The sequence below is a fragment of the Orbicella franksi genome, chromosome 2 (assembly GCF_964199315.1).
Source record: "Orbicella franksi chromosome 2, jaOrbFran1.1, whole genome shotgun sequence".
In the NCBI taxonomy this organism is placed as follows: Eukaryota; Metazoa; Cnidaria; class Anthozoa; order Scleractinia; family Merulinidae; genus Orbicella; species Orbicella franksi.
In genome coordinates, this window is record NC_138146.1 from 26185485 (window position 1) to 26212035 (window position 26551).

The 26551-nt window shown below is 42.1% G+C and overlaps 1 pseudogene across 1 annotated transcript; it reads left to right on the plus strand.

Annotated features, from left to right (window-relative positions):
- The first annotated feature begins 3602 nt into the window (after positions 1-3602).
- LOC145478932 (E3 ubiquitin-protein ligase HECTD3-like) lies at positions 3603-8507 on the plus strand (annotated as a pseudogene). The gene is made up of 7 exons (XR_014048345.1): positions 3603-3621; positions 4934-5333; positions 5650-5716; positions 5967-6074; positions 6449-6668; positions 7311-7525; positions 8140-8507. The product of XR_014048345.1 is annotated as an E3 ubiquitin-protein ligase HECTD3-like (transcript).
- The last annotated feature ends 18044 nt before the right edge of the window (positions 8508-26551 follow it).

The following is a 26551-nucleotide window of genomic DNA, read 5'->3' on the forward strand; positions in this document are numbered from 1 at the left end:
TAATCAGGCTTTGAACAACCAGAGAAATAAGACACCCAGCATGACGCGAGATCATCCTAGGAGACCCAGGGGCAGTTAGTGGGGAAGGGGAGAGTCTAAACGGGCCGGGAAAAATTTAGGCGCCCGAATTTTTTTCTCGACTTTTCCCCGTGAATAACGGGATCCCGCGTAACGTTCCCGTGTAAAACGGTCTTCCTTGCGAGAACTTTTCGTTACGCGAAAGAAACTGGTAACGAAAGAGAATCCAACATGGCGGCGGGAGGTCGCAGTCTTGAGGAGGATTGCAAGTACTCTTGCTAATGATTCAATTGTTGCAAGTGATAGCAATTCTCAGGAAACAAGGCTATGCAACACTACAAAACACCCAAGTACATTAAGTGACAGCCAACCACTTGACAAATTGTCTTGCAAGTCTTCTTCAGACAAAGATTCTTCTTGTCAACTAAGTATACATAATGAATGTAGAGCTTCAAACACGTCATCTGGATCACATGGCCCACGACATACTAATGTACTTATTGACTTAGAGAAAGTGCACATGGAAAGGTTATTCAGTGTACCTTCAAAAGGCTGGGACATAAACAATGATCTTGGTCTTGTGCGCTTTTTATGCGAAGTTCATAGGGCCTCTCTACACCCAGGTGTACAAATGGGTACCGGCAAATTTAATGCTGGGGGTAACCGTGCGATGGACTAGCATCCCATCCAGGGGGGGAGTAGATTGAAAACTTGTCAGTAGTCACTTCATGCAACAGAAACCAGGAAAAGCTCCAGCCTGTTGGGCCACTTGGGTCCCACTTGGCTCATACATACGGTATATATATGTAGAAATGAACAGTATCTATTTCACTTTCTGTTTGGAAACCTGTAAGTGGTCATTAAGGATTACTAAATTTACCATGACTGATGTGGAGGCACAGTGGCTTAATGGTTAGCGTGTTGGACTCTGGATCGAGCAGTTCAGGTTTGAGCCCTGCCAGGGGACATTGTGCTGTGTTCTTGTGAAAGACACTTTAACTCTCACAGTGCCTCTCTCCAACCAGGTGTATAAATGGGTACCGGCGAATTTAATGCTGGGAGTAATGCTACTTTGGACTAGCATCCCATCTGGGGGAAGTAGAAATATTTCTTAAGTACAGGTACAATAACATGGGTGAGCTCTGGCAAAATCAACCTCTTGGCACGATGCAGACTTTACCTTAACTCGCTACAGTACCAAATTGTTGCCCATTCTCCCTCCTCTTGACTTAAATAAAAATTGGGATGAGCCATGTAAATCAGCAAGTGCATAGAGTGTATGACTTTTGTAAAGGTCTATGCAGTTAAAGGATTCTACTTGGTCCAATGAAGACCAAACCATCAGTCCTTATACTGATTAATTTCTCTTTCATCATAAAAGCAGGAAGGTGAATTAACTAAGAGAACCTTGGGCAATCTGACAAATCAATGTACAGATGTGTCTACGGCATACAGAAGATTTGTCTAGATACCTCTATATTGCTCATCATTTGAATGAATTGTATCAATTTGCTAACATAAGTTACATATTTGCATCATCAATCCAACAGGGCTGGTTCAAGGCTGAAAGTGTCATACCTGAACTGTTTTCCAAGGCTAGTACCATGAGCCATCTACGTCTTGCTGGCCTCTCTCCAGAGCAGTTAGCTTACCAGGCTATTGCTCTGTTTAGAATTGCTCAGATTCTTGACTCCGTGCTTTATCTCGTGAGTGGTCCCTCTATGTTGAGAGACCAGACCTTTTGTCCGAATAAATTCCAGCTTGATTCCTTTTCGGAGTCCTCCTTCGTGTCATCGTGGCTATTCTCAGAGTCCAGAGGAAGCCTGACTCCAGTTTCAAAGAGAAAAGAAGGTTTGTCAAAGCGCGTCGTGGAGGGGAAAGCTGATGATTCACCCAAAGATGAGACTAATCACCAACAGGAGGTGATTGTCAAAAAGACAACAGCCTCAGGAACATCCCTTGAAAGGTACAAGGAGCAACTCAGGTCGGTGAAGAACAAGGTGAAAAAATGCATTTATGTCATAAGAACTAATTTCATGTATGGATTTATTCATGGTTACTATTGATTTTATTCATTGTCAATCATTACAGTGCTGCAAAAACTATCAGTCACAGAGCTGTCATTACTGGCTGTAACCTGTTACGGCTGAGTATGCTTGATTGGCCCATGTGCTGTTGTTACGGGTGAAATTGCCTTTCATTGGTACCATTCACCCATAAAATAACAAGTTTGTTACGGGTGTGAAGATCTTGTAAGGCTACAGGTGACTCAAAACAGCCCTGAGTCTTTTGACATCAGACAAGGGCCAACCAAGATTTGGCCATGTCCAGCAGACACATCTGGTGAAATTTGGGGAGATCTTTTTAGTACACCTGTTGATGATGATTAATTAGAGAGCTTAAGCAAACTGCAACGGCAACGACAATGAGAATGCCACCAAACAAAAGGTTTAATTAGCAGAACAATGGCAGTGCATGTGCGTTGTAAATCTTTGTACATTTCTTTACCGTCATCTGAACAAGGACAACGTGAAATGACTACGTTCTATGTATTTTGGAGAACAAGAAGGAGGCGGCTAATTTTTCGTATTTTCATTTGAAATTCAACGCTGGCGTCACATAATTAGCGTGAGCAAGCTCTGAGACCAATAGGTGAACTGAGCAGATCTAGACAATTGGAAAATTCAAAGATAAAATGTAAATTCTCTTTTTATTAGGCTTTGTCCTCGGGGTCGCCGTCGTCATTGTTTAAGCTCTCTATGTCATGTTTGCGTCCTGGTTGAATTAAATGGTTTAGCATCAACTTAAACTTGGTCATGGCATTTTTTTTTCAGACAATAAAAGGCAACTTATAATTAGTCTGTCACGTGTCTTCTCAAGAACGACATGTGACAGCAACCCTGTTATTGGGTGTTGCGGAGATGCTTTTTGAATTTTTCGAGATCCATCAATGTGCAGAACATTTCTTATCAGCTTCAAATCCCTCATGTTCCATCTTTTGAACCTGAGAGTACTCAATGTCATGCATGTTTTAAAGCCCCGTCAACACTACACCCGAGGAATTTGAAAACGCAACAATCGCCGGTCATTTTGCATTTGTATTTGAGGAAAACTCGGTCAGGAAAATCACATGGTTATCGTGAAGCCATTGTGTTTGAAATGCTCCGTTTTCAAAATGCTCTCCGTCCACACGAAAACGCAAAGCCGGCATTTTCAACTTCCTCCGGTTTGTAGAGCGTTTTCGAAAAGCTCTGTTTTCGTGACGGATTAGTGTGGACAGTAGGTCTACGTAGCCGTAGAAATAAAGCTGTGTTTTCAAATTTCTCCGGCGTAGTGTGGACGCTGTCTAAGATTTCGCCTTTAACATTTGTTTTGTCCTTTGCTTCTTGGTAGATACATTTTGTGGAAGAACAAAAGCAACTAGTTCACAGCATTCGAGAGTAGGAGATACCTCCACAAGGACTAACTGTTGACATGGACATTGTTGATGCGAAGTTGCAGCGGTACGAACTGATGCTTAAACAACAGAAACAAGAACATTACGAAAACAACCTGCAAGCGCTGTTGAAGAAAATCAAGGAGGAAGAGAAGCTGCTAGCCAAGGTCTTGAACAAAGTTAATTTTGTCCTTGATAGAGCTTAGGCCTTTCCACAAATATCACGTAAAATCGCCTATATATCTTTCAGGAAACTCTCTAAAAATCTCCTAAATATCAAAGAACATTCCAAATAACTCGAAAAACGCTCTAAAAATCTCCCAGTCTTGTTGTACAAAAACATTGATTTTGATTCACTTTGGCCGAAATTTTCAGAACTTTCCATATTGCCAGCATCCTTCATTTTGGAAATTGTTGCTTCAGCGCTTTTAGTGAATACATTTTTGGAGTAGGACATTGCTGACCTGGATTGTTTCTGGCATAGAACTGAGTAGTGTTTCGAGAAAATAGCGAGGAAAACACAGGGCTAAGCTAAAAAAGGTATGAATATTTCTGAATAAACTAAAATTTTCTAAACATCTTTATATTTTCTAAATATCCCGGAAACTTCCAAATATCTCATAAAATATTCGGATATTTGTGAAAAGGCCTAACAGAGCTGTTTTCTACTGCAGTTTTCCATTGACATCTAAATCAAGTGATCGTATCTGACCAATCATAACAAAATCAAAAAGCGCTATGAACCAATCAGAGCTAGACTTAAAAGCATGCCATCGGCGCCAAGCGCGGGAAAACACGCACAAGCCAAGTCACAGGTTAAGCTTCTGATTAGTTAAAAAATAAATTATTTGCTGTGATTGGTTACATTGTGTTGCATAAGATCCGTATGCTTTTTGTTGCTGTAAAGCACACTCAGAATCAAAATGATATTTTACAGCCTCTACTTAATGCATACTCAAATGAGCTTTACAATAATAAAGATTTTGTTTCACTCCCCGCACAATTCACCGTTACCACCGTTATCATTCGACACTTGAATCACAACAATTTAATTCCATTCGTTATCGATGATTACTTCGAAATCTAGAAATATTAACAAAGGCATGAACACTAAAGGAAACTAAACGAAAGAAAAACATAAGCAAAGTTGGACGCCTGATGGCGAACACTTACCCGGTGACTCAAGAGATTTACAGCAAAACGGAACTACAACTCAAAATCTACGGTAACCGTTACAAGAAGGCTGATTGCTAAAAGTTGATAAAATGTGCAAATAAGTTAACTGTTATGATTCATGCATATCTGCGCACGCGCGGGCTCAAAATAACGCACGTTCTCTCGTGAACGAAACATACTTTGGTATGTGAACAGTTTTCAATTGGTGTGCAGGAACTGCACACCAATGTAAAGTAAATGTAAAGTAAATACAGCTGCCTTTAAGCTTTGTGAAGTAATTATGTTTTTTCTGTTATTCAACAGAAGGTGGAGTCTTCACTAGAGGCCTCAAGGCAGGAGACAATTGAACTTCAACAGTCCAGTTCCTCGGCGCAACCGGCTACTAAAATTACAGACCAGTCAACTGGGTCATCTCGAAAATGGAGTGTCAGCTCTTCTAGCAAGCAGGAAAATGACAGCAGTAACTCTGTGCGTACGATTTATCATCGCTACTGCTAAAAATGCGTTTTCTGTTGCCGCTCTGCAATCAGCGGTGGCGCTTGGTTCAAGAGCTGTTACACACCGCTGAACTGTGGGCTCCTGATTACATGCCCGTGATAATGGTGGATAGACGAGTACCGCTGATCGAGCGCCATGCTGAGTCGCGGAACAGTGTTTTCTTACAGGTTTACCATGAGCTGAGAGGGGAGAAGGCTCATTTTCGGTCAGTAAGCTTGGTTTTGTGTTTATTTAGTGACTGTTGTGAGCGAAGACCAAAATAATTATAGCGCCAATTGCTTTGGCCGAAAATAAACAAATAAACGAATCAGGGCTCACGTAAACGTAAAATTGGTGGTAAATAAGCGTTGGGTGTTTATCGAGGGAAAACGTGCCGGCAAAACGAGTTTCATTTGCCAAGCGCGGGAAATCAAGTTCCCTTTGCCAACCGCGGGAAAACACGCTCGAACAAGTCCCAGGGTATGAGTTTGAAGGTGAGTGCACCTGTACTGATTTTAAAGAATATGTTCGTTTCTTTGTAGCTGGAACAAGAGGAAGTATGGCCAATGGTGGGAAGTGAAGTTTGTAGGTGAAGGCATAATTGATCAGGTGGGTCGATGCAAATTAATGGGATTCTTAGTTAGGCTTAGGCTTAGTTAGGTTTTGCAGAACTTGTAGAAAGGAAATGGCAAACGCTTTCACCGTTTGTGGTCTGATGGAGAATTTTTACAACAGACACCCAACAGACATGTGTCTTCTAAATCCAGTCAAAACCACTGCTTTCTTAACATCTTTTAAGAAATCAACCCTTGGTGTTAGCAGACATTTTTTCTTTAACTTTGTTCCCTTTCCACACTAGGGTGGAGGTTTTCGTGACTCTTTGGCTGAACTTGTTGACGAGCTGTGCCCTCCTGAAGAACGCATACCAGAGATCCTGCCATATCTGATCAGAACTCCTAATCACAAGGTACACTCCTTCTTGGCCGCGTTGAGTAATTTAGGTTGGAATAGAATATAAATCTAGGTCAGTTGATCAGTCAATAAGTCGGGCAGTCAGTCGGTCTGTTGGCTGGTCAGTTGGTCAGTCAATCAGTAGACAGTCAGTCGGTCAGTCGGTCAGTCAATAAGTCAGTCAGTCCATCCGGCTGTCCGTCCGTCAACCAGTCAGTCAGTCAGTCAGTCAGTCAGTGTGCTGGCTGGCACTCATCAGTCAGTCAATCGGACATTCAGTCAGTCAAATCAGTCAGTCAGTCCGTCCGTCCGTCCGTCCGTCATTCAGTCCGTCAGTCAGTCAGTCAGTCAATAAAAGAGTGTTAATATTCGCGGTATGATTTTTCTTAGGAGAAGACTGGTGATTTTCTGGACTGTTTCATTCCCAATCCCTCTTGTGACACTCTGCACTTGTTCCATTGGCTAGGGGTCCTCATGGGAGGAGCGTATCGCAGTGATGAGAGCCTCACTCTGGCGTTCCCTCCTTTTGTTTGGAAGCTCATTGTTGGAGAGCATGTCACGTGGGCAAAGGACTACGTCGCCATTGATGAAGCTGCTGTTCACATAACAGGTGAGAGTAACACGTGATCTCTGCAGACATGTTGACACTGTTGACCGTTGCAAGGAATAATTTGTCCTGCAACTTGCGCGCTACACGCGCGATTTTTTTCAGGGAACTTCGTCGCGCGTGGGTGCTGTCGCTTCTCGAGGTGGACAGGTGGTGTGATAGGTTCACAAGACGTTAACTTCTGTGCGCAGTTGAGGGAACTAAATACGCCATCACATGTACGTGTGCTATGAGTTGTGCAACTTGTTTCTTGTTTCCTTATTTTGCGCGCTTTTGATCTTTTTGCGAGACGCGTTGAATAGCATGATACATCGCAATGTGTGTCACAGCTGCGCACAATTTGCGTTCTGTTCCTCTTTTGTTGTTGTTGTCTGCCTTTGCTGTGTTCCGCACAGAAGCGTGCCAAAGGTTCTGCAATTCGAGGCAAAATTCTCCGCGTAACCTGTGACTATCTCTTGGCTCTTTTGTACTATGGGGAAAAGAGACTTTTAAATTTGTCCTTGTGCAGTTTCCTGTACACATGCTACGTTCGTTTGACCGGATTGTACTGAAACGATTTCGTGGTGCTTTTGTCGAACAAAAGTAACTCACTGGTCCCTGAAGCATTTTCTAAGCTCACGGTATTCCTTTAACTTCTTATCGTAGGTGAACTAGAAGTCCAAGATGAAGCGTCATACCTCAGTAGCTATGGCAACGAGTGCACGTTCTCCACTGTGTTGAGTGACGGTCGGCGTGTGGAGTTACTTCCAGGAGGGGAGGGGAGAGTAGTGAGGCCTGAGGAGAGACAGGAGTACACTAGCTTAGTGAGAAAGGCCCGGATGACTGAATTCACTAAACAGGGATAATACAGTTTGAGGAGTGTTTGTGAAGTAGATAGGTAGAGTAAAAAAAAAACGTGATTTAAACGCGGTAAAATTTCTGTAAATAATGGTAACTACTGCTCGCTGCAAATGTCTTTGGTGTATGTTGGCCATTGTGTTTTCACTTTGTATCTTTGACTTAACTAATTAAGGATCACGCAATGCTAGGAAATTGCCAGTTTGTAAGTGGTGATTTTAAAATAGCGCTTCAGGTCTATAGGATTGGGATGTGATAACGCTATCTTAAGTTATGCAAGTGAATATGTGAAAGATTATATATTTGAACTGCGTAGAAAGATGTACAGACATGATTGATCATTGATGATCATTCTTGCCTTCACATCTTTCGTCGCAGTTCAAATATATGATCTTTCACGTATTCACTTGCATTCTTCACCATCTACGGGTATATTACGAACTCGCAACGTGAACACCTCTCAGGTAGCTTGATAACTTAGTTGGTAGAGCACTACATCGGTATTCGCAGAGGTCAAGCTTTATTTTCACAGCTGCTTCACTTGTGTACATAACTGCGATGACCATTATGTCTTTAAACGTTAACGTATGCTTACGAGCAGGTATGGTTTGATTGTCATGTTGTTATTTCCTTGCAGGTTCAGGCAATCAGAGAGGGCTTGATGTCAGTTATCCCCGAGTCTGTGCTCTGTCTTCTCACCTGGACTAACCTGGCGCGAGGGGTCTGTGGAGATCGGGAGATTTCTGTCGCTCAGCTTAAGTCAGCCTGTAAGTGTTTCCCTTTGGTGATTATTGATAAACTTTTAAGATTTATCTGAAGTTCGCCAATAAGAACAACACGGTTGTTTATGTCATAAGAAATATAATTGTTTTGTTGGCTTGTCATTTATTCCTTCATGAAGAATTTCCAAGGTGGGAGACGCGCTGGCTTCACAGACCATATTCGTATTCTCGGTATCGGACTGGAACTAGCTTGCAACTGAGGCTAATGTGGGGAGTCTTTTCAAATGCATGTGGTCCGGCTTCACTAGCACCAGGGGTCATTGGGTTCTGCCCTTGGGAGAGAGTCTTTTTAAACCCTTAGTGCCTCTCTCTACCCTGGTGTGGAAACTGGTATGGGGCGGGGGGAAGGGGGTACCCTGCCATGGACTTAAATTTCATTCAGTAGGAGTAGAAATACCCACAGTCGTTTCATGCGACCAAAACTTGAGCTGCGTTCTGTCCCGTTAAGCTAGCTAGGTACGAAGGCAAGCCTTAGTGTACCATATATATATGCCGCGATTGAGCTATTTATTTCGGTGGGGTAAGTCTCTTACAACATTTAATCGGGTCAGTTACTTCAAACGTTGGTAAATTTTTTTCGTAGGTAAATACGGTGATGACTTAAACGAATCGTCGGAGTCGGTAAAGCATCTTGGGACAGTTCTGACCCAGTTCACTTCTGACGAACGGAGTCGATTCCTTCGTTTTGTGACGGGACGTAAGAGGCTGCCTGCTCCATTTACTGTGGCCAAAGCCGGCGGAGACAAGGACAGCCTGTCTCGTGCCTCCACGTGCGCTAGTACGCTGTTCCATCCTGACCACTCGTCTGCCTCTATTGCAAAGGAAAAGCTCAGGTTAGCAAAGAAAGTCAACGTAATCACTCTCTAGCCAGTCACAAAGAACACAAGCAATACAGTGAACCAATCAAAACTCGACGCAAATATGTAAAGCTTACGCGAAGCGCGGGAAAACCTGTGAGCGAGTCGCGATTGGTTTTGGTTTTACCTTCTGATTGGTTGACAAAGAATTTCGCGAGCTTATTTTAAACCAATCGCTATAGAATTTTCAACTGGAACGCTCTATTTGCTCGGAGGAAACTTGGGAACCTAGCAGGGAACCTATCAGCAAACACTAGGTCCCAGTCTCTTAAGTCCAGTAATCACACTTCGCTTGCTCTTCCGTCGAGTTATCTCGCCCTGGAAACGACGTTGCGCTACAGGTTTTGAAATATTGACGATAACTGTAAGATCTTTGGATACTGTACATTATTTCATGAACCGGTATTTAGGCGAGTCGAGACTGCATTGTGCTTACGTTAAAGCGATAAGTCAAATTACATTGAAGTAATGATGCATTTTGTAATGTTATTTTTCCTTTGTCCTCAGCTATGCCATATTAAACCGTGTGGCCATCGACACCGACACAAGTCCATGGTGAACCGCTGGCTTCTGACTATCAAGTGCAAAAACTAAAATGAACCTCGACTTCTCTGGAAATCTTTAACAGGGAGCTCTCTCAGAGCTCCACTCATAGACCAAGTACTTACAATAGAATTAATAAATATACCAATATTCAGACATAGCGGCTATATTTTTAAATGAACGGCCCTTAAGCCGAACGAAAATTGAGCATATTTGCCGATGTAGTGTATAGTGTGCAGCAATGGTGGTATGTTAGACAGAAAGCCCGTTGTATTTCAGCTTAAGTCAACTTTTACAATATACTCGGGTTTACTGAGGTAGTTGGAGGTTAAGAGATAATATAATTAGGTTGTAAACAACCGTTTGAGGGAAGTCCTATCTAATAGCAAGTACAATATTTTTTCGTTTATGAATATCTTTTTGCTTACAAAACTAAACGTTTGTAGAAACATTTGAAGAATATTTTTTCAACCGATTCCTTTGTAATGGTTTTCGGTCAGTGCTATGTTATAGCTTTCTGTCTTGGCATTTACTAGCCCGAGAGTTTATCATTTTTCCTCGAAAAATGTACGAAATATAGCAATGGCAGAGTTAGCAATGGCAGCAGTCTCGAGACCAATAAGCAAGCTCTCTGGCAATTATATTCAAGTCAGTTTTTGAATGCTTTTTCATTTATAGGTATACAAAGAAGCAATGTAGCGCATTTTTATTTTTCTGATGTGCAAAAATAAAAGGTTTTTCCAGAGTAGAAGAAAACCAACCAAGTAATAGCCAACCGCATTATAAAAGGATGACAATAAGGACAGATTCCAAGAGACAAACAAATGCCATGATTTTCAAGATCCGTCGCCCGTGACTTAGTTGTATCAAAAGTGCTTGCGAAGGTATCTTCCTCGTCCCCAGGCCCCTTTGCCTTTCTTCGGTGAGGGGTTAGAATCAGGGAGCGCGGGATTTGGTACTAGTCTAGTGATGAAATAGGGTAGGAGACCCATTTGCAGCCATTAACGCATGCGCTCATGCATAATCATATTACTCTAATAGTTCGTTTTTAAACGGGCCAATAAACGTGCTAAACGACAGTTCAGTGTTCTTTGTTTTTTTTCCATAAATAGCTTCGCTGCTGGAATAGTCACGAATCCATGCCGCGCTATTGATTGACATTCTCACCACCCTATTCTGGCCATTTAAACCATAGTTAGCCCTTAAAGACGGTCATCAACTTATTTAAGTCATGATTTCCAATTTTATTCCATCTTTTCGCGAAGTTTTGCTGGCACTGTCGGCAAAAAGCTTTTCCCACCCTCCTCCTCATTACTTATCCGTAGCTCGGTATTGAGTGGCTATTGTGGCAGTGAAGATGTAAACTATCTCCCAAAAGCTAGCAGATTGTGAAAAATTATAGAAAACATTGTTTGCTTTTCGGACACGAGCATATGGAAGTCTTTCGTCCAAGCACCCAAGTCTTTAGGCTTGATTACCAGCCGCTGCTCGGGAAAGGAGCCCGCGCTCCTCCCCCGAACTCGGGAAGGAACGTAGACCGGACTCGAGAAAGCGGCGGAAATCGAGCCCACCAAGTCTTCTGCCACTAGGGAAAGTAAAGTCTTTTTTACGTCGACTCGATTCTGAATCCCCTCACTAACATCTTTTTTGAGGGGGATGTATATGGGAGTTGAACAAATTCCAAAATAACATTCCTGCACAACGAAAAGTGCTCAGAAAAAAGAACACGAAGAGACTCGTGAGTTCTGAAATAGCTGCCCCCTACTGACTTTGCGCTAGTGAATAGCGAAAAGTCAGGAGGGGGTCTAGTTTTAATCCAAGCCAACTTAACTGCAGGGTAAAAATAATTTGATGCTTCTTGACAAGAAACGTGTTAAAGACGGCATCTACCTGTCAACGGAATCACTCAGGAAACAATCAAGGTAATTAAAAACCTTTCAGTTTTCTGGAAACATTTATAGCGCTAATTCACTGCACGCAGACTTATATATAAAGCAATCTTACTCGCAATAGCTTTTTCACTGTCAAAACGGAAAAACAGTCAGGTCTTTCGCTTTCAACTGAGCCGTGTTGCTTTTTTAACCATAAAATTGATCACACGGAAATGTTTCCGTTTATAAATTAACGCCTAACAAAGCGGGGAAAACACTGCTACAGTTCAGTTCCACTTCAAATTACGAGATTTTCGTATCTAATTGTTATTTGATTAAAACCGAAAATCGAAATAGTTGCCTTTCTTTCAAAATTATGCGTGGCATCTTTAGAAATACCTTTGGTATCTAACAAACACAAATATGCGCTTTCTGTATTCAACGGCTGCTTGCCCGTTGTAAATTTCGCTACAGCTATACCCTGCAAACAGGCTCCCAGCGAGGACGGAAAAAAATCCGGCGAGCGAAGTGAGTCGTTTAGCGCGAAATAAAGAATTCCGCGAGCGAAGTCCGCGAGCGAAGAGTGTGGTCCATTTTTCCAAATGTGACCCACTTTTCAAAGTGTGACCCATTTTTCCAAATGTGACCTATTTTATTTAAGTGTGACCCATTTTTCCTAGAGCGACCTATTTGTCGAAGTGTATTCCTTTTTCCTAGTGTGACCCCTTTTTTCCAAGTGTGACCCATTTTTTCAAGTGTGACCCTTTTTCCAAGTGTGACCCATTTTTGCAAGTGTCATTTATCTTTCCGAGTGACCGATTTTTCTAGGTGTGACCCCTTTTTTTCAAGTGTGACCTGTTTTTCCAAGTGTGACCCTTTTTTTCAAGCGTTACCTATTTTCCTATGTGTGACCCATTTTTACAAGTGTGACCCATTTTTACAAATGTGACCCTTTTTTCCAAGTGTGACCCATTCTTGCAAGTGTCTTTCATTTTTTTTAAGAATGATCCATTTTTCGAGGTGTAAACCCTTTTTTTCCAAGCGTTCCCCCTTTTTTCTAAGTGTGACACGTTTTTCCAAGTTTTACCCATTATTCAAAGTGTAACCGATTTTTCCAAGTTTGACCCATTTTTCCAAGTGTGAACGCCTTTTTTCAAGTATGTTTCATTTTTCAAGTGTGATCCACTTTTCTGAGTGTGACCCTTTTTTCCAACTGTGATCCATTTTTCGAGGTTGACCCTTTTATTCACGTGTGACCTATTTTTCTAAGTGTAAACACCTTTTTTCAAGTATGTCTCATTTTCTCTGAGTGTGGCCCATTTTGTCCAAGTGTGACCCATTTTTCGATGTGTTACCTATTTTTCCAAGTGTGACCCATTTTTCCAAGTGTGCCGCATTTTTCCAAGTCTGTTCCATTTTTTCAAGTGTAAGCCATTTTTCCAAGTGTACTGCATTTTTCCAAGTGGATCGCATTTTTTCAGGTGTGCCGCATTTTTTCAAGTGTGCCGCATTTTTCCCAGTGTGCCGCATTTTTGAGAGTGTGCCGAATTTTTCTAAGTATGCCGCATTTTTCCAAGTGTGCCGCATTTTATCAAGATTACCGCATTTCTCCAAGTGTGACCCATTTTCCCAAGTATAACCCATTTCTCCAGGAGAAACCCATTTTTCCAGGTGTGACCCATTTTTCCAAGTTTGACCAACTTTTTCCAAGTGCGCCCCATTTTTCCTAGTGTGCCGCATTTTTCCGGGTGTGCCGCATTTTTCCAAGTGTGCCGCATTTTTCCGAGTGTCCCGCATTTTTTAAAAGTGTGGCGCATTTTTCAAGGTGTGCCGCATTTTTCCGAGTGTGGCGCATTTTTCCAACTATGACACTTTTTTCCAAGTGTGTCGAATTTTTCCGAGTGTGGTGCATTTTTCCAACTGTGGCGCATTTTTCGAAGTGCGCCCCATTTTTCCTAGTGTGCCGCATTTTTCCGGGTGTGCCGCATTTTTCCGGGTGTGCCGCATTTTTCCAAGTGTGCCGCATTTTTCCGAGTGTCCCGCATTTTTTAAAAGTGTGGCGCATTTTTCAAGGTGTGCCGCATTTTTCCGAGTGTGGCGCATTTTTCCAACTATGACGCTTTTTTCCAAGTGTGTCGAATTTTTCCGAGTGTGGTGCATTTTTCCAACTGTGGCGCATTTTTCGAAGTGTGCCGCATTTTTCCGAGTGTGCCGCATTTTTAAAAGTGTGGCGCATTTTGCAAACTGTGCCGCATTTTTCGATGTGTACCGCATTTTTTCCGAATGTGCCGCGTTTTTCCGAGTGTACCGCATTTTTAAAAGTGTCGCGCATTTTTCAAACTGTGATGCATTTTTCCAAGTGTCCCGCATTTCTCAAACTGTGACGCATTTTTCCAAGTGTGCCGCATTTTTCCGAGTGTGGCGCATTTTTAAAAGTGTGGCGCATTTTTCCAACTGTGGCGCATTTTTCCAGGTGTGGCGCATTTTTCCGAGTGTGCCGCATTTTTCCGGGTGTAACGCATTTTTAAAAGGGTGCGCACTTTTCAAACCGTGCCGCATTTTTCCAAGTGTAGCATTTTTCCGAATGTGCCGCGTTTTTCCGAGTGTGGCGCATATTTCCAAGTGTCCCGCATTTTTCAAACTGTGACGCATTTTTCCAAGTGTGCCGTATTTTTCCGAGTGTGGCGCATTTTTAAAAGTGTGGCGCATTTTTCAAACCGTGCCGCATTTTTCCAAGTTTGCTGCATTTTTCCGAGTGTGCCGCATTTTTAAAAGTGTGAGGCATTTTTCCAACTGTGGCGCATTTTTTCCAGGTATGGCGCATTTTTCCGAGTGTGCCGCATTTTTCCGAGTGTGCCGCATTTTTAAAAGTGTGGCGCACTTTTCAAACCGTGCCGCATTTTTCCAAGTGTAGCATTTTTCCGAGTGTGCCGCGTTTTTCCGAGTGTGGCGCATTTTTAAAAGTGTAGCGCATTTTTCAAATTGTGACGCATTTTTCCAGGTGTGCCGCATTTTTCCGAGTGTGGCGCTTTTTTAAAAGTGTGGCGCCTTCTTTCCGAGAGCGGCGCATTTTTTCCAACTGTGTTGCATTTTTCAACGTGTGCAGGCTTTTTCCGAATGTCCCGCGTTTTTCCGAGTGTGCAGCATTTTTCCTAGTGTGGCTCATTTTTCCGAGAGTGGCGCATTTTTCCAACTGTCTCGCATTTTTCGAGGTGTGCCGCATTTTTCCGAGTGTGGCGTGATTTTCCGCGTGTGGCGCATTTTTCAAACTGTGACGCATTTTTCCAAGTGTGCCGCATTTTTCCTCGTGTGGTACATTTTTAATAGGGTGATGCATTTTTCCAACCGTGGCGCATTTTTCGAGGTGTGCCACACTTTTCCGAGTGTGGCGCGTTTTTCTGAGTGCGGCGCATTTTTAAAAGTGTGGCGCATTTTTCAAACTGTGACGCATTTTTCCAAGTGTGCCGCATTTTTCCTAGTGTGGCGCATTTTTCAAACTGTGCCGCATTTTTCTAAGTGTGCCGCATTTTTCCAAGTGTGCGCATTTTTCCGAGTGTGCCGCATTTTTAAAAGTGTGCCGCATTTTTCCAACTCTGACGCATTTTTTCAGGTGTGGCGCAGTTTTCCGAGTGTGCCGCATTTTTCCGAGTGTGCGCATTTTTCCGGGTGTGACGCATTTTTCCAACTGTGACGTATTTTTGCAAGTGTGCCGCATTTTTCCGAGTGTGCCGCGTTTTTCCGAGTGTGGCGCATTTTCCAAACTGTGCCGCATTTTTCCGAGTGTGCCGCATTTTTCCGGGTGTAGCGCATTTTACCAACTGTGACGTATTTTTCCAAGTGTGCCGCATTTTTTCGAGTGTGCCGCACTTTTAAAAGTGTGGCGCATTTTTCCAACTGTGGCGCATTTTTCCAGGTGTGGCGCATTTTTCCGAGTGTGCCGCATTTTTTCGGGTGTGGCGCATTTTTCCAACTGTGACGTATTTTTCAAAGTGTGCCGCATTTTTCCGAGTGTGGCGCATTTTTCAAACTGTGACGCATTTTTCCAAGTGTGCCGCATTTTACCTAATGTGGCGCATTTTTAAAAGTGTGGCGCATTTTTCAAACCGTGCCGCATTTTTAAAAGTGTGGCGCATTTTTCCAACTGTGGCGCATTTTTCCGAGTGTTCCGCATTTTTTCGGGTGTGGCGCATTTTTCCAACTGTGGCGCATTTTTCCAAGTGTGCCGCATTTTTCCGAGTGTGCCGCATTTTTAAAAGTGTTGCGCATTTTTTTCAGGAGTGCCTTATTTTTTCGAGCGTGGGGCATTTTTCCGAGTGTGCCGCATTTTTAAAAGTGTGCCGTGTTTATCCAAGTGTGACGCATTTTTTCCGATATTGCCGCATTTTTTCAAGTGTGCCACGTTTTTGCAAGTGTTCCGTATTTTTTCCAATTTTCCGCCTTTTTTTAAGTGTGCCGCAGTTTTCCAAGTGTGACCCATTTTTCCAAGTTTGACCCATTTTTCCAAGTGTGACCTATTTTTTCCAGGTGTGACCCATTTGTCCAGGTGTGACCCGTTTTTCCAAGCCGCATTTTTTCAAGTCTAACTTATTTTTCCAAGTGTGATCTACTTTTCTAAATGTTACCCGTTTTTCGTAGGATGACCCTTTTTTCTAAGTATGGTTAATTTTTCCAAGTGCAACCCATTTTTTGTGTTTACAATTTAGCTTAAGAGCGTCTCACAAAGAGCCGTGTATCACTTAGCCTGCAAATGCTGAAGTATTTTCGGCTGTCGCTTGTCTCCGCCGAAAAATATCTCGAGCTTCGATCGCTTGAAATTCGGTATTTTATCGGCATCCAGGACCTTTTTTCCAACACTCTTCAACTTATTCCGAATAAAGTAGCAACAATAACTGTCTTTCTTTCTCGAAGATTGAAACCACGATGGTCCAAAAATATAGACTTCTGCGATGTCAGCTTTGAAAAATGGAAAGGAATCACTTTCAATGAACTCTCGTGGTTTATGAAACCATTCGGGCACGGCGAATCAAATTTGGCTCGGATCGAGCGACGGTTCGCGAATTTGATCGATAGAGGCGAACAGAACATGGATTTGCCATGCTCTAGTTCGCGCCACCCGTTCTTTGATCGAATTTCGCGTGATGCATATACAGCGAATCCTCTGGTTGTGATATTAACTATTTAAACTTTTTTAACCAGGCCATATATGGTTGGTGATCTGGTTTACCGCATCAAATTATTCTGTCGTGCTAAACGGCTCATGCAACACAAACACCCACAAATTGTGCAGTAATGGCAGATTTGTAATCTGATTAGCACAAACACCATGACGTCACCAGAAATTTGAACCCATGTCTTGCTGGGTATTTCAGAGTCTCATGAATCTCGTCATGAAAATCGTACAAGAACAGCCACGAGCAAGAAATCGAGCAAGTGCTTTCTACTATCCAGCAAGATTTATTGTCCACCAAAAAAAATCATGCACAACCTAAATGTGAGAAAAGAAATTTCATACCCCAGAAAGTTGCCCAGCCCCACCCCTGAAAGGTGTAATGGTCCATCCCTGGCAGAAAGATACCATGTTGAGGTCCAAACTTAATCAAGGACTGCGTTTTACTGTAAAACAATGTGAAGAAACAAAATCACAATAAATAGTTTATTTAAGACTTGACAACTCAATTAAATATTACTATATATGATTCTGTACGAAACTTCGCTCGATAAACATGATTTTCTGATCGATCAAATTAAATTCTGCAAAATTACACATCAATTTAAAAAATTGGCTGAAAATTTTTCTTTGAGAAACCAAGGTGACACTAAATTTCCTGCCCGAATCTTAGTGTTTCAAATACGAGTTCAGTGATGGTTTCAAAAATACTGGGTGAAATTTCACATTGTCCATGACGACCTAATTTCTAATTTGAAAGTTGTTTTGAATTTCACAAATATTACATAGGAAACTTAATTTTCGCAAACGAGTCTGAAAAACAACGTCAGAAAAGAATGCAATCATTTCATGAGTGACTCGTGAGTTCAAGTCTTGTCTGATTGATTCCGTAATTCTCTTGCAAGTGTGGTCAACGAAATCTTGTCTGTTCAAACGATTGCATTTAAAAAAAAACATTTCAAAGTTTCCTTCATCTATTTTCTCGTCAGAACCCGCGCGTGGAACTATGAAAAATTTCGGAGCTTCGTCGCTTGACTTGGGATCACCATCTTTTGATGTTTGGCTCTTAACCTTTTCCCCATCCTGCGTGACACGAATGATGCCTTCCAAATGCTGAGCCTGTTCTTTTACTCACTGTGCTCTTCCCCTTCTCCCTTTATCTGCTCGATCTCCTCGCCTCGCTTTTCCGTTGTGTCGACTTCCTGACAACCTTCTTCTGCATCAACAGTTTCGAGCACGGTAATGTCACTGCCCGCCAACTCCTGCTCTAGCTCTTGTTTGGATTCCGCCGATGTAGTTTGCAGGCGCTCCTCGATACGCAGTTTTTCTCGTTTGACCAAACCAGACACACTTTCGTTGTCCTGGTTTTCTTCTGCACATTGCTCAACTTCCGAATTACTTGTTCGCTCGATTTGATATCGCAGTTGTCCTTGATCTTCAACTGGCAGAACGGCCTCCTCGTCAAGAACCACCTCACTGTCTTTACCATCGTCTTTTTCAACATCTTTGTCTGACTCTTGATCTAATGGCTGTGGCCTTCCCTCGATCAACTGCGTGTGGCGTTTCACTAGACCTTTCTGAAGGACGTTCTCCGCATCCTGTTCACTTCCCTTGTCTTCTATGTCCTCCGGCACTGCAGAGGTTTCTTGTGCTCCCGAGGCGCCAGTTTTCAGTGCTTGCGTGGCGCTCAGCTCATCCTGTTGTGAATCAGTAGCCACACGTCTATCCCCTTTCAAAGGAGATGCGCATGCGTCCTGGTCAACTGTACGTTCAGTTTCGTTTCCAGTCTCTTTCTCGACTTTCTTCTCGTACTCTTGATCAAGAGGCGTTATTTTCCCTTCGATTAACAACGTGTGACGCTTGACAAGACCTTTCGGAGGGACGTTGTCTATGTCGTGTCCGCCCTCTGTGCTTTGCCCGTCCTTGCTGTGCTTTGCCCGTCCTTGGACAACTCAAAGGGCTTTGCTGTTTCTGAATTACTCTTCTCTTTGGCCTCCATACCAGAATTCATATTTTGTACGACATTCACCTCTGTCCGTTCTATATGGAGGGCTGCACTGTCCGTTTCACCTTCTGAAAGAGATGAAGATGTTTTCTGACCGACTGCAAAATGGCTTTCTTGTCCATCTGGTCTCTCGACACTTTTTTCAATCTCTTGATCCAACGGCTGCAGCTTTCCTTTAATTAACAGTTTGTGTCGTTTCACTACACCTTGCTGAGCAATGTTTTCTGAATTTTGTTCACTCTGTTCGTCTTGTTTGTCCTCTAGCAATTCAGACGTTACTGCTTTTTCTAGAGTAATCTCTGAAGGCTCTGTGCCATCTTGTGAAATAGCACGATTTTCCTGCTCCGTATAGGCGTCCGGGCTCCTTGTTTTTCCCTTTGATACAGATAAACCTACTTCTTCATCGACCTCTCTGGCCTGTTGGTCGCCATTTCCTTTTTCTAACTCCTCTTGGTCCAAAGGTTGTAGCTTCCCTTCAATAACGGATTCTACGCTAGCACTCACATTGTGCGCAACAGACGGCATCAATACAACCGGTTGCCTGCTCTCCAGTGTTCCTGTTGACTGCGAATCGTTGACGGCAAATCCTGAAGACTTCATGCTCACCATTCGCTGGTGGCAAAACTACCAATCACAATCAAGAATTCTCGATCCGCCGAACGAGTATATAATACCAAAAACATATGCCAGGTGCGGAGTGTTACCGAGCATTGGTCTCTACCACTCCCTGTTATCGGCAACTGATGAGATCCAGAAGGATCGAAACCGCGGTCTTGCCTGATCTACAAGGCTACGAGCCTCCTAACAAAATAGAGACTATTAACAGTCTCAAGAAAACCTGACAGCATCGCAAATAAAAGCAATGACAACCACAACGTGGAGCTGGATGAACAATCATAGGAAGAACTCCTAAATTCAGAGCTTTTGCCTGAACAAAACCACACAATATCATAAACAACACGCAAAAAAGTCCACAGACTTGCGCGTGAACACCTACATTTGCAGTTCCAGAACGAACAAACTGGAAGGACAAAAAGCTCGATGAAATTGATGCAAGAAGCATAAGAACGTCTCTTTAAGACAGACTCATAGCTTTCAACAAGGAAAGCTACAGCTATCTCTGACGAGGCCGGACAAAGATAAATATGACACCCGTGATAACAAGCAGCATAACTTGCAACAGTAAATCAAACAGCCGGGCCCGGCGTAATGATACAAAATGCAAGTAACCAACATGCTCACGGAATATTTCAAACTTTGTCCCTCCAGAGCTAATAGAGAGCTTAAAACATATCTTGCAATCAAATGAGCCAAAAAAAGTAGCACGTGGCCAAAAACAGAGGTGTCAAACTCAACAAATTACACGCGGATAACAGCGGAAACCACGCAGACCCATGACCTCTAACGGCTCTACTCTGGTGAAATGTCCTCCTAAAAACAGGATTATTGCTTAGCGAAATATTCAAAGATCCCCCTATCGTACAATACAAAAAAAAAAGGGGGCAGATCCTCAAAGATATACTAGTTCGAGCAAAACTCTCAAAGCGGCTATGACACGTGGATAGGAGTTGTGTAGGCCTGTCAACCCATTGTTATCGCTCTCCAGTGTTCCTGTTGACTGCGAATCGTTGACGGCAAATCCTGTGAGTCTTCCTCAAGTACAAAGACACGAGTTTTTAGTTTGATTTTCCCAGTAAAAGACTGTTCACTGATCTGTTCAGAGTCTACCTCATTAGCCACAGTGTTCTTATCTTTCGGCAAGATTCCGTCTTCGTCATCCACCAGAGCGTTCTTCATTCGTTCCCCTGCTTTTTCAACATATGCTCGCGGATCTTGTTCTTTCTTCGAAGCAGATATTCGCCGAACAGTCGCCTCCTTCTTCATATCCTCGTTAACCCTTTTAACAAGCGCTACGACGTTAACACCTCTAAGCTCGTCTTCCAATTCTCCTGCGGTTTGTACTAATTCTGAACCAGCATCAACGCAAGAGAGCCTTCGACTTCGTCTCCTTCTTGTTTCGGGCTTTTCCTTTCATCACTACCGCCTCGCCGAAGCAACGCCCGCCTTTTCAAACTCTCCCGATGCTTCAGTTCGTAACCTTCTTTGTGCTTCTTTACAACGCCCGGTTCGGGTTCTTCGTTTGGCATACTCTCGTCTTGTTCCTCTTGGGTGATTTTTTCGCCTTCTACAGGCGCACACTCAACCCCTACTTCATCCTTCGACGTCAAAGCAGCATTACCCCCAAGCTCTGGCACATCATCGACACCTTCAAACTTTCTCGAATACCGTTTGACAAATCCGCTTTCAAGTACACCATACAAGTCGCTCGGTCTGAGACCTTCAAAAGTGTTCTTTACGTCTTGCAAATCGTTCGTCTCTGGGTCATCCAAGCCCAGAATTTGCTTCTTTTTTCGCTCGAAGTCCTTGAGATTTTCGTCGCTTGCGGACCTAGCTTTCGAGTGCAATTCTTGTAATTCCTTGTTCCACGCTCTCGTAAAGAGCATGACCTACGAAAGTTTCCGATAGATTCCTCATCCTTTCCTTTCTTCTTTTGGTCATCATTTGACAAAGTAGGATCTGAACTAACTCTTTGTAGCGAAGTCTTTACTGGATTCAACGGTCGACTCTGGGTCCGGACCAATTGAGGGCACTCGTCGAGGGCACACGTTCCGCCTTGTTCCTTCCCTCGACGAGCTCACCTGTACTGTCCGAAGTCGCCCGAAGTACACCGAGTTCTTTGATACTGTCGTCGGAAGACTCCTTGTGCTTTAAAAAGGACTCAGTTTCTATCGGTACATTATCAACAGTGTCCACGCTTTCTACATGAGGAACCATCTGGGGCTGCTTGTCAGTCTCGTCAGCAGTGTTCGGAGACTTTTCTCTCCGCTTCTTTACAGCTGCGGCGCTGTTTGACACCTCTACATCAGCCCAATGGTCACGCCGTTTGCTAGAACAACCACACAAAAAAACAAACAGTGAACTCGAGTAAGTCCATAAACTGCAGGATCTTTCAAGGTTAGACCACTACCTTGTGGAGTGACACTCGACAAAAACCCTAAAGACAATTAGCAGGAAGTCTAGATGCTAGGTTGCAAAAATCTCGTTGCTGCGGGTAGCTTTGAGAGTCGGGAGTGATGACAATTGAATGGGTGTATTGGCAGACAAGCTGGCGTAGCCTGTACGACTTCCTACAGAAACGATTTGCGTCACTACCAAACTACGTTTGTTGGCGTTTTGGATAAACGTACTTGTCAGTTTAAAGCGAGTTCTCCTGTGGTTGGATTATTTTTTTTTAATTAGGCCAGTTACCTCGAAATCAAAATTCTTTCATACGTAATAAGCTGCTTCCGAAATCCTGCGTTCGGCTGCACAACACTTCTTCGTGCTTTGACGTACTTCATCGTATCACCTAACGATCAGTCATACTCCTTCATGCCATACGCTATCACCTGATACAAAATGAGAAATAAAACTCAGTCAGCTAAGAACAGCACGGATTCGTTCATTCGCTTAGTCGTTCCCTCATTTGTTTGCACGCTCAGTTGGTCCGTTAATTAAAAATCTGTACATTAAACTTAAGGACGTTCGCGCTAATTGTTTCTGCGCATCCTTACTGTGCACGCAAATTCACACGCCACGTCAGACAGTCATGAGTAATTCAAAAATAATAATTATTTTTGAATTGCTGACTTATTTACTTTTTCAATTGCTTTCTCTATTAATTTTTAAGTGCGTGGCAGCTTGATGGTGATTGTTTAACTCATACGCAAGGGAAGCATTCGACATTATAAACTGAATAATCTCAAGATAGTCAGTCAAATATTTTTCATTGAAATTTATATCTGTTTGGATAAAAATTGTTTCATCTCCAAAATTTGGCCTGGGAAAACAGATGTCATTTTGCATTCAAAGTTTAGTTGTCAAAACCACTGGAAGTGGACTACTTCAAAAGTTAGCAGTTTACTAGTTTTTGCAGTGTTACCAATTTTCCTAGTTTTAGAACACTTTTAGTAATCATACTTGTTAATGCTTCCTTTGTTTATCTTAGTTTACTTTGTATATTAAGTGGATCTGCAAGCTCATTAGCCCAAACTGATATTACATAAGCAAAAAGATTAGAGCTTATTTTCAAGCACTGCAAAAGTTACAAGAACTAGCTCTTTGTAGGCGCAGTGACAGTCTTATTGTTGCCACTCTATCATAATTTATTTATCTTCTTCACCAAATTTATTAATTACTTTCAACACTCACCAAAACGTTTAAATATGACGCTACTTGATTGCAGAAAAAAGTTTGAGTGGTAATGTCATTGAAGAATTAGCCAAAATTAATTTCGGTTTAACACCTAAATGCTTTTTTTTTTTTGGAATAGGGCTATTTTTGTTTTCGAAAGGCTTATTTTCATGTCATTTTCAATTTCTCAATTTTTGATTCAGTTATTACTGGCTTATGATAATATTTGTAAACTTTAGACAAAAGTTAGATTAACAGTTTGCATTTTACGTTTAACTTGTCACTAGTTTCTCTTGTTTTCCGTTATTTTGTTTTATTTTATTTTAATCTAGAAACAGCATCTTTTATTGATAAGTTAATAAAGATGGTGAATTTTAAGCTCGGTAATGAAACGTGAAGGTGAATTAATCAACCTGACACGAGCGTGGGACGAAGAAAAATTCTGAGTCCCCGACAGGAATCGAACCCATGACCTCCCGAACACCTGGCAGGCGCTCTATCCACTGAGCTACGAGAACTCATGGAGAGCAAGATCATTTAACTGAGTTCAGCATCTTTTATTCTTTCACATAAGTATATTAAATACATAAGTATATTAAATAATCCTTTTTGCTTAGCCTGATCAAAAGGATCAGTGACAGCATGAATTACTTTCATAATGCAGACTGTTGATGAGCAGCAGTTTAATTTAAATTGATTTGTCCAGATTTCTTGGTTCTTTCTTGGTGTTGCAAGTCGTCATATTTTGTGTGCTCCTTTAGGCCTCCTTTAAGTTTTTTTCAGTACTTAATTCACTCAACAAATTGTAGGTTTTTTGTACTTTTTTCTTATTTAAGCTAGTAGGCTTTTTTTGCTTGGTACCCTAAACACACACCCTCACAGACTATTTGGTCTGGACGTGTATCACCAACAAACAGCCATTTGTTTCTTCATTAGTTTAGTTATATTGCTAATGAGCTTGCATGTATCTACTAAAAATGTTAGATTATTATTTAATTCCAGGATAGAAGGTGGCACAGACACCAAGACACAAATCTAGCCAATCACGTCCCTGCTGGGTTGTGGAAGTTCTGCCTCTGAGAAGGTGTGTGTTTCTGATGTCCTCTGAAATATTCCAACTGAGAAATCCTGGGAAACTTTATCTGATCCTGACAGTTTGAGCACTTGGAAGAGTCGGCCATTTGTTCCTAAGTGGGGCGGACAGTGTGAAGGAAGGTGAAAGTTTGCTTCTCATGTCTTCAGTGTTTCACTTAATTTGTCACAATACTACGCCATCGGTTTTGGTCCAGAAAGATGCTTTTTTCAGTCAATGTATCAGGAAATGTTCCACAACCAAGGACGTAAAACAGAGGTGCTGAATTGTGGAATTGAATTAAACAACTCTCCAGAGTAACATCACGTGAGATGAAATAGGTCAACAAACAAGCTGAATAACCATAATTAACTAAAACCTTTCGCAATATTTACATTTTTAAAACAAAACTAAACCTTTTTTCGCCATAATGATCGGCCAATTTCTTTCATCCAAATTAAAGAGAGAAACCTGACATCGGTAGCTTCACAGATGAGAGACATTTAGCGACTTCTGCTCTTTGGTGAAGTTTGTGGAATGACGGTCGGTCGGAGGTTTGGTCGGGAGGTCAGACTGGCTGATTCTGTGTTCAGTTCTTTCTTTGATTTCAACGACGATGCACTGGAATTAAGCGCCATACTTTAAAGCTCAAGCTGATTGTAAACAGGATTGTAAACAGGCTCATCTCCACCCACACAAGTACAATGCTGCAAGTTTGTCAGTTCATGTTCCTCTAACATGGTAGAAAGCCATAATAAATTCTGATGGGTTTCACATGCAACGTTTATGCGCTTATTATCTATCCTAGTATTTGTTATATCAACTAGTGAGGAAATCACATTGTAAACCAATTTATAATTATACCTTCGTCTGGAGGTCTTCAGAGGTTGTCAACAAACAGATAACCGTCTCCATATTCCATCTCGTGACTCTGACAAGCGAAAATGTAAAGCAGATTAGCTTATGTCTCCCATCAAGTAACATCACTGGTTCAAGCCGGTTTCAAACAAGGAACTAACCTGTGAAATTCCGAAAAACTAAATTTCCCACCATTTTTCTTGCACATGTGCCAAAATGGAGGAGACGAACTACACTCGCAGAGATCACTGGGAAACAGCCGGGAGTAGGGGGTGGGGGGTGCAGGGAGGGGACGGGAAATAGGATTAGGCACCCGGGATTATGCAGCAGGTCCCTGGTATGGAATCCCAACATTTCCAACAATTTAATGATGGTAACTAGACTTAGGAGGGCAAAGAAAAATTTTACATCTTAACTGAATATTGCGTCTAAATAAACTGAAAGGATTGGAGATCTCAGCGGGGAGGCCAGGGTATACCCCTTATGCACAGGAGCATATTCTCCTGGGCCGGGTTGTTCAAAGCCAGATCAAGCTAACCCAAGGTTAGCGAGAATTTTGAGTTCAATTTTGTAACTTTTCGGTGAGGTTTTCTGTTTATATTGTTTGTTCTTCAGTTTTGAGTTTGAATAATCTCAAACTACACAAAACATAAACAGTTAAAAACATTTTGATACAAGAAAAATCAACTCTTCGGTTAACTTTTAATCTTGGGTTAGCGTTAACCGGCTTTTGATCAACTCGGCTACTTGAACACCAAGTTTCCCGCTTTTCGCCGACGAAACACCACCTATAGCCTGCGAACGCAGACGTATTTCCGACTGCAACTTGGTTCCGCCGGAAATATCCGTAACCATCGTATGGAATGTCAAAGTAACTGGTACGTTGTCGGTGCTAATTTCGAGGTGAACCCTCTTTGACTTCTTCCTTGTGTTTATGGATTACTTATTTGACAATATGCGTCAGGCTTACAAGTACTCTAAACCAGAATCCAAATATTTCTGATGTATCCTAGAGGACGTGGCATTCTTTGTTGTTTATTCTTGATTAAATATTCCCAGAAAGCTCTTCGATTGTGTACTGATCTGCATGCAAGCCAGAGTTTTAAATAATTTTTAGACAGAAAAACTTGTCGTTATTGAGACTTCCGTGAGTAAACTGAGGGGGGGGAGCAAGGGGGGTCTCGTCACGAAGTCACGATGGTAAATTTTCGATTCACGAATCACTAAGGCCACGGAAAAAATCTGATCACAATCCAGTGAAATTCAGCTACGAACTCAACTTTAGACATTCACGATTTATTTCTTATCTATTCACGATTCACAGCCAAGGACTTTTGCATTTCACGCCTCAAGGAATACACTTCAATCATGATTCACGGAACAGTTTTTTATCAACTCACGATTCACAGAGCACAAAAAAACCGGATATACGAAAATACACTTGCCCCCCATCTAAACTTGAATGCAGTGACCTTTTTGTCCGTCAGTAGAACAAAGCGCATCACAACGTTGAACTTATAATGTTATTTCTGTATTTACATGAAAGCTGAGCCTCGAAACAAAAGACTTAAAAAGTCTAGAAGGGAACGTCCCTTCATATTGTGGTTTTGTTCTTTGTACTTTCGGTTTCACAGATTGAGTTCTTAAAAATTGTTTATACT